This window comes from Daktulosphaira vitifoliae, unplaced genomic scaffold (assembly GCF_025091365.1).
Source record: "Daktulosphaira vitifoliae isolate Bord-2020 unplaced genomic scaffold, ASM2509136v1 Scaffold_1, whole genome shotgun sequence".
Classification (NCBI taxonomy): Eukaryota; Metazoa; Arthropoda; class Insecta; order Hemiptera; family Phylloxeridae; genus Daktulosphaira; species Daktulosphaira vitifoliae.
Genome location: NW_026099572.1, coordinates 20,916,710 through 20,924,070, shown reverse-complemented (window position 1 = coordinate 20,924,070; position 7,361 = coordinate 20,916,710). Strand labels below are relative to the sequence as shown.

Below are 7,361 nucleotides of genomic sequence, written 5' to 3'. Positions count from 1 at the left end.
ACACGAGTTACATTACAATGCTTTTATGATTTTTACAATACGTGTCCGTTAAAATCAAGATTTTAAATGTTCTTCAGGCTGTTTAGTTATGAAAAATTATAACAAACTAAAAAAAAGTTTACAATTAATATTAAAATTAATTTTTATGACGCATATTGGTATTTATTATAAAAATATTTAATTAACTGTCGAGTTAATTAAAATAAAGAAACTATAAAATTATTGAGCTAAATGCAACTGTAAAAAAAATTAATTAAATATAATGAAAAATCTAAATGATTAATTGTACCCCGACATTGTAAAAATTCTTCTAAGAATGATTTCCCTTAGGTCAGTATAAGAATATAGGAATGAAGAAATACCCATCTGGGCAGCTGAATAGATAGAAACCAACATGACTAGCGTAAATGGCTATAAGCACAACCACCTAGTGGATGAGGATGTTGGTGCCGAGGGGTTGAAAAGAGAATCGCTAGTAGTCAGAGAGTGCTGACATAATCAGTTGTGGTTCGTGTTCCGAAGCGTTTGCTTGACGTCCGATCGGGTCAAGTAGTGACATCGTCAAAGTTGATCAAAATTCATACATTACGAGTATAATTTTTTCCAAAAATGTCCTTAGAGTTATTGAGTGTTCATTTTTATGAAAACTGTAACTTGTTATTTACATATCTAGTTGCAAATGTTCAGTAAAAAACATTCGACTATTTACCACAATAACCAATTGCACTTAAAAATTTCAAATTTCGACACAGGTAAATTTTATTTCTTATAAAAAAAATTTTAATCGTACAAAATTAAAATAATTATCAATGTTGTAAAAAAAGGAGAATATATAACTATAAGTGATTACTTTAGTAAAAATATATGGAAATAAAATTAATAAACATACTAAAAATGGAGTATATTAATTTTTATTTGAATTGAAATGAGTAATAGCCGAATGTTAAAAATCGATGTTATTCTGTGTTTGTAACCCTTTTAAAAACATTTTTGTTAACATACTTGTGATTTATAATGTCAGAAATTAATGTACATAATAAATACTTTTATTTTCTTATAAATGAATTTCGGGCTTTTATAACACGTGTCTTACTTATCTTGAATATTCTAAAAACTGGAAGTGTTTAGTTAACTCACTTTTCTTTAAACACTAAATACTATGACAAAATTCTGTATAAACCATTACAGACTTCATTTAATTTTACAACTTAAATGCTTTTTTATTATTAAATTTAATTGTAAGTTTATTTATTATTAAATTAAAAATTTATTTATAATTTTACAGATAAGTTTATTTACAGGTTTTTTTTTACCTAAAATAATTTTATAACAAACAAAAATTTTATTTATGTTTACTAGAGGTGAGGTTCGGGTTATGGTATTTTTATCATTATGCATCACTCGTACTCCTATTGTCACCCAGATATAAAAATCTGCGTATAATATTGGTTCAAAAGTAGTTGATGACCAGTTATTTCCTTAGTTTGATCATTTTTTAGCATTTAATTTATTAAAATATGATGTTTATTACCAATTAAATAAAGTTAACACTCTTGTAAGGAATAGACTTGAAACATATTTAATCATTTTTAAACCGATAAAATAATCTTACTTAAATATAATGAAAGAAAAAGAATAACTATTATTATTTGAAAATAAATTTAGTGGTCAATGATAAATCAATTACTATGTGTCAAGAATTGAAGTCAATAATTATAATACAAATGAGATCTGCTTAGTTATAAGTATTTCGTACTTGACATTATAATATTGTTTATAATTTAATGTACCTGAGTTCATTGTACAAACTCAGTTAGCAAACCATCAACATCATATTTAGGTATTTCAAGAATGCCTCAAGGGATATTTTGTCGTTGAAGATACAAAATGTGATTTAATATAGTAGATTATACAAACTATGTTTAAACTATTTAAAAGTCTGTTTGAATTATTTTAGTAACAATAACTATTTCAAATAATTTTAAATACGTTATCATTTTTAATAATTGAAAAGCATGAATCAATAATATTAAAAAACACATGCATTTTATTTTATGTCATTTTAAGATATACTAACACATAAATATGTTAGGTATAAATAAATATGTATATTTATTTTGTATATGAGACAAAAAAAAAATTTGATTTACATGATTATTTTTCAATGTATTAAAGATCGGGATCTTCATTCAATATTTTACTAAAAATATTAATTATCTATTTATTTAACTACCTTTTCTTGTGTAAACGACCAATAAAACAAATATTCTTGAAGATATCCATAATGTCAAATTGACAATAAATATGTAGTACCGATATAATACTAAAAATTTTTTTGAAATAGCCATAACTAGTGACGGCTCGTGGCTTGGACGACGGTACGATGGGCACCCCCTACTAAAATTAATTAAAAGAATAAAATAATTGTATATTTATATAATATTTTATATATGTATATATTTATATATTTATATATTTTATACAATATTTTAAAACTTATATTATAAGGGAGGTGCTGCAATTGTGTGCGTGCGGGTGCGGTTCAGCTGCAATCTTATGTACGCGTTTTGGACGACCGTTGTGCATACGGTAAAATATTAGTATATTACTATATTGAGTAATTTATTTTTTGAATTAACTGCTTGCGTTATCGGTTGCTATTTTAGTATAATCGCTATTATTATTTTCATTTCTATTTTCTACTGCGACCTTAAAAATAATAATTTGTGTATTGTATTTTATTTTATTATATTTAATTTGACAATTTTTTATGCTATGACTACCGGTATTATATTAAAATGTCGCACTACCAGCACCCATGAGCCGCCACTTACAATAACCATAAAAAGGAATATAATATCTTAAATTTGTAAAATGGTGTTCTAAATAATTAGGTGTCAAAATACAAGGAAAAATGAATACTGTAAGATACGATTTATTTTTATATATTCAATTAAATGTTAGCTTACAGTTTGGAGACTGCAATTTCTAAATTTAGATATATTTGATGAGATAGACCAACATAAAAACTCTCAAGAAAATAAGTAGTCTGATTAACCAGTCCTTTTTTGAGTTTTAAAAATTACTAGACGTTGCTTGATTTGGGATGAAGGAAAATTATAAATCATTCTTTGAAATTTTTATTTTTATTATAATTTCAAATAATTTTTTATTAAATGACAGCATTTTTTATTTAAATAATGTTCTAATAATATTTTTATAATTGCTGTCTGGGTATCATTAGTTTAACACCTCATTATATGAAGTGCACATCATTACCCTATTTTCCTTTATGTAATATAATCATTTAAAAACTGTAAATTTGTATAACAAAATATAATATTCAAAATTTTAATATTTCGTCTTATATAATGAAGTTTTGCAAATTATCATGCAACAAAACCGTATTGTTCTACCTGAAACAAATTCTTTATAAACAAACAATATCAAATTAATTAACTTTGTAATAAGAAATTTGCCAACAAAGTAAAATATAATTAGACATAAAACATTAAAAATCCAAAACTTTGAAAGTAATTTTTATGAATAAATTTTTTACGGGCATATACGAAATTGTAAGTACAACTATTAATTTTAGTCAGATTATTATTTTTAACTATATTGAAAAATATTATAAGTTTAGCAAAAGAATCTTTTTATTCAATTTTTAGTTAAAATTACGCATATATAAATCCATATAATATTTTAATGAAAGTTCAATGTGAGGGCTGTATACGTTTAACTGAACTTTTTAAGCACGAATAGTTATTTTTAGGTCAAAAAAAAAAAAATAAATAAGATACATGTATAGTATTCCATTCACCCTTATTAATATTTAGTTAGAATCTATTTGAAATATTGATTGTAAACGAAAATATAAAGTTCAAACTTAAAATACTTTTGTCTATTAAAAAAACTAAGGCGGTTCAAAAAAATATTTATATAAGTTTAAATTTAGTTTTAAACTATGAGTAAATAATAAATAAGGTCAATTATAGGGTTTATTAGTAGATATTCAAGGTCTAGTAATTTATAACTTCATAGTAATTTTGGTGAAAAGGACATTATATATATTTCATTTATAGTTCATTCAGTAGTATTATTTTTCATCGCGTTTAAATATTTATTAACACATAAGCTCAAAGGAATACATTTTTAATTTAGCTATGAGCTACAGGTCTCAGAAATTATTACGATTAAAAAACCCATTAAAGAAAACGAGTATAAATATTCGCTTTGATTTTGTTTTGAAGGAAAATTTATTTAAGTACAAAATGAGATTATTTTATGAGATGTTTCTACAATTACTTAAAAAAAAATATCTCTTTGAAATATTTATAAAAAATATTTCACCAAATATTTATAAAAAATATTTCACCAAATATTTGACAAAATATTTTTCTCATCTGATTTGGAAGTTATGTGTTATGATTGTAATTATTTTAATGCCTCGTTCATTTTATACATGATCTGTTCATCGAAAATAAAATAGTAAGTTTTTTATATTTTGACAGGTGAAATTTTACGAATATAGTTTGAAATCGAGATCATGATTAATTGAATATATATAAAAATACTTTTCATATATATATATATATATATATATTTTTTGTTGGTTAATCATCAACTATAAAGATTATTATCTAACACTAACAAAAAAATGTACAGTAGTTAATATTAATAATATTTATAATGTGATTTTATTATGAGGAAAATACAATATGAAGATAAAAGCGTCTGTTTATAGCGATAATGTATCAGAATTTAAATTTTCTTCAAGAAATTTTTCTTTTTTTATCTTTGTTTGGGCAAAGGTTTTGAAGTAATTTTAAATTATTTTAACTGTTATCTTTTTCATATTTTTCTTTCATTGGAAATTAAAAGTATTTTAAAATTATAATTTTTATTATACTTTAACTTTTAGCTACTAGTTGGGTACACAATTTTTGCTAACTTTTATTAAAAAGTTAATATTTGATATTAATGTATAAAGTATTGATGAATAAACTGTAAATAATAAAATCTAATTACCTAAAAAAATTTCTATATATTTTATTGTTTTTATTTTATATAATATATATATTTTCAATATAAATTATTTTTTCATTTATTAGTGCTTATGTTTTTTTAAATTATTTAAAGATTTAGATTAAAAATAGAAATTTCATCACTAATTTGGTTTTTGTAATACTAGGGGCAACAATAATATGTTTCAATGCGTCATAAATTATTCTTATTGTAGTTATTAAGAAAAATTTTCCACAATGGTCGTTCAATAATGTCATTGAAAAAGGCGGTCGAATACAAGTTATTTATACAGACTTACAAAAACCTTTTCACACTTTTGATCACTCTATTTTGTTGTCAAAATTTAAAAAAATGGTCCCTGTAACTCTCTTCTTTTCTGGTTTTTATATTTTTTTACTGGCCGTTCCAAAAAAGTAATATCAAAGGGGTGTTATTTAGTTTTTAGAAGTTACCTAAGGTGGCCATATATCTTCATTGTTATTTCTTTTTATTATGAATGATTTGATCATTTTTGTGAAATTTTCATCTTTGCTGTTAACTTTAAATTTTATTTACCAAATAATTGTATAAATTATTGTAAATTACTTCAAGGAGATTTGAATAATTATAATGATTGATGGGATTTAAACAAACTAAAATTATTTAAAATAAATGTTCTGTAATTTTACTCGCTGTCGTGAAAAAATTTTAATTATAAAATAAATAACATTTATACTACAAAAATAGTAGAATCCATTAATGATATAGAAAACGCCTTATTAAATTATCAACATTTCACAGTCGTTTTCATAATATCTACAAAAAAAAAAAACAATGTTAGAATTAGGTTTTATCAAACTTAATTGTTGGAAATTTAATAATATTTCATGTCCAAAGATAATATTTTTCTCTTAAGTACGAATCTAATAATTGGAACTTCAGTCAAAAAGATCTATTTGATATGTTAATGAACGTCCAATATAATTCATACAATTTTTAAACTCTACATGTGTAACCATAATTATACAGGGTGGGCAGCTAATTTTTTTTTTAAATAATAGTTATACGTTAGGCTATAATTATATCTCAATAATTCATTTGTTTAAATTTTATTAAAAATATTAATTATTTTTAAATTTAAAATAAAATGTAAAAAAAAAAATGTAATATAGCTATTTTAAAGAGTAGATTTAAACAAAAATTTGGTAAAAAAATATCTTATTAAAATTCAGTAGTAAATATTCTGTAGCATTTTAAAGTTTGTGAAAATTTGAATTTTCATGTATTATTTTACGGTATTAAACATTGAAATACGTCTTGAGAAAAGGACAGGACAAAACGCTATTTTTTCATGATTATTATAATTTGGAGGCGTGTAACTTTTTCCATGAAAATTACTTACGCTTTTTTAATGAGAGAGATTAGTAATAATTGCGTTATCAAATTTTTCATCATCGTATTAATACCAAGTTTGTAAATATAATAGACCTTATACTCAGTATACATTATATCTTGACTCGTGATAAATAAATTCTAATTGTAGTTAGAATAAGTATTGTTCGCGTTTTTATTTAAATTAAAGCCGATCATGGAAAAATCTATACACATAATATATTTGTGTGAAAAGATTGTGTTTACTTCTGTCCTTTTTTATTAAACATAACCAAAGTTTTATACCGTAGAATAAATACAGAAAAATTCGAATTTTTACAAAATTTAAAATGTTACAGAAAATTAATTACAAAACATTAATGAGCAATTTTTTTACCAAATTATCTCTTAAAATTTATTCTAAAAAATGGTATTTTGTATTTTTTTTTTAACATTTCTCGTAAATGTTTAAAGTTCTAATATTTGTATATAATTATAAATATGATATTTATTACATAATTATTATAGTCCTTAAGTATATTAAATTAAAAAAAAAAAAAAATTTAGCAAAAAATATTAACTGAATCAAAAGTTATTTAAGTTGTCAGTGAGTGCTGGACTATCTTGTATATATACTCAAACGATGATTCTATAATTAATGATGAAATAGGAGACTATTCAATGATATTACGTGTATTGTAAAAATATGAAACAAAATATGAAGAGTACATTTCTGTACTCTTGTCCAAAGGTGCGTCTCGTCTTATATAAATACATTTTATGTTGTAATGAATATAACAAATATAATATTGTTTCAATTTTATTTAAAAAAATTCATTTATAAAGACTTTTAAGTTATTTTTGTATACTAAGTTATACAGTTAAAATCAATTAGATATGTCATGGCCTTGTATCTTCCATATTTTTTTAACAATTCTTAAAAAAATATTGGGATTACAATTACAATTACTCTATACAATTAT

General features: G+C 22.6%; 1 protein-coding gene across 5 annotated transcripts in view; it reads left to right on the top strand.

The window, feature by feature from the left end:
- The first annotated feature begins 509 nt into the window (after positions 1-509).
- Positions 510-7,361, top strand: part of LOC126893600 (myotilin-like) — a 148,403-nt gene continuing 141,551 nt past the window's right edge. For all 5 annotated transcript variants that reach the window (XR_007701218.1, XR_007701219.1, XM_050663967.1 and 2 more), the window contains exon 1: positions 510-752. The gene's annotated coding sequence lies outside the window, so the exon portion shown is untranslated. The remainder of the gene's footprint in view (positions 753-7,361) is intronic.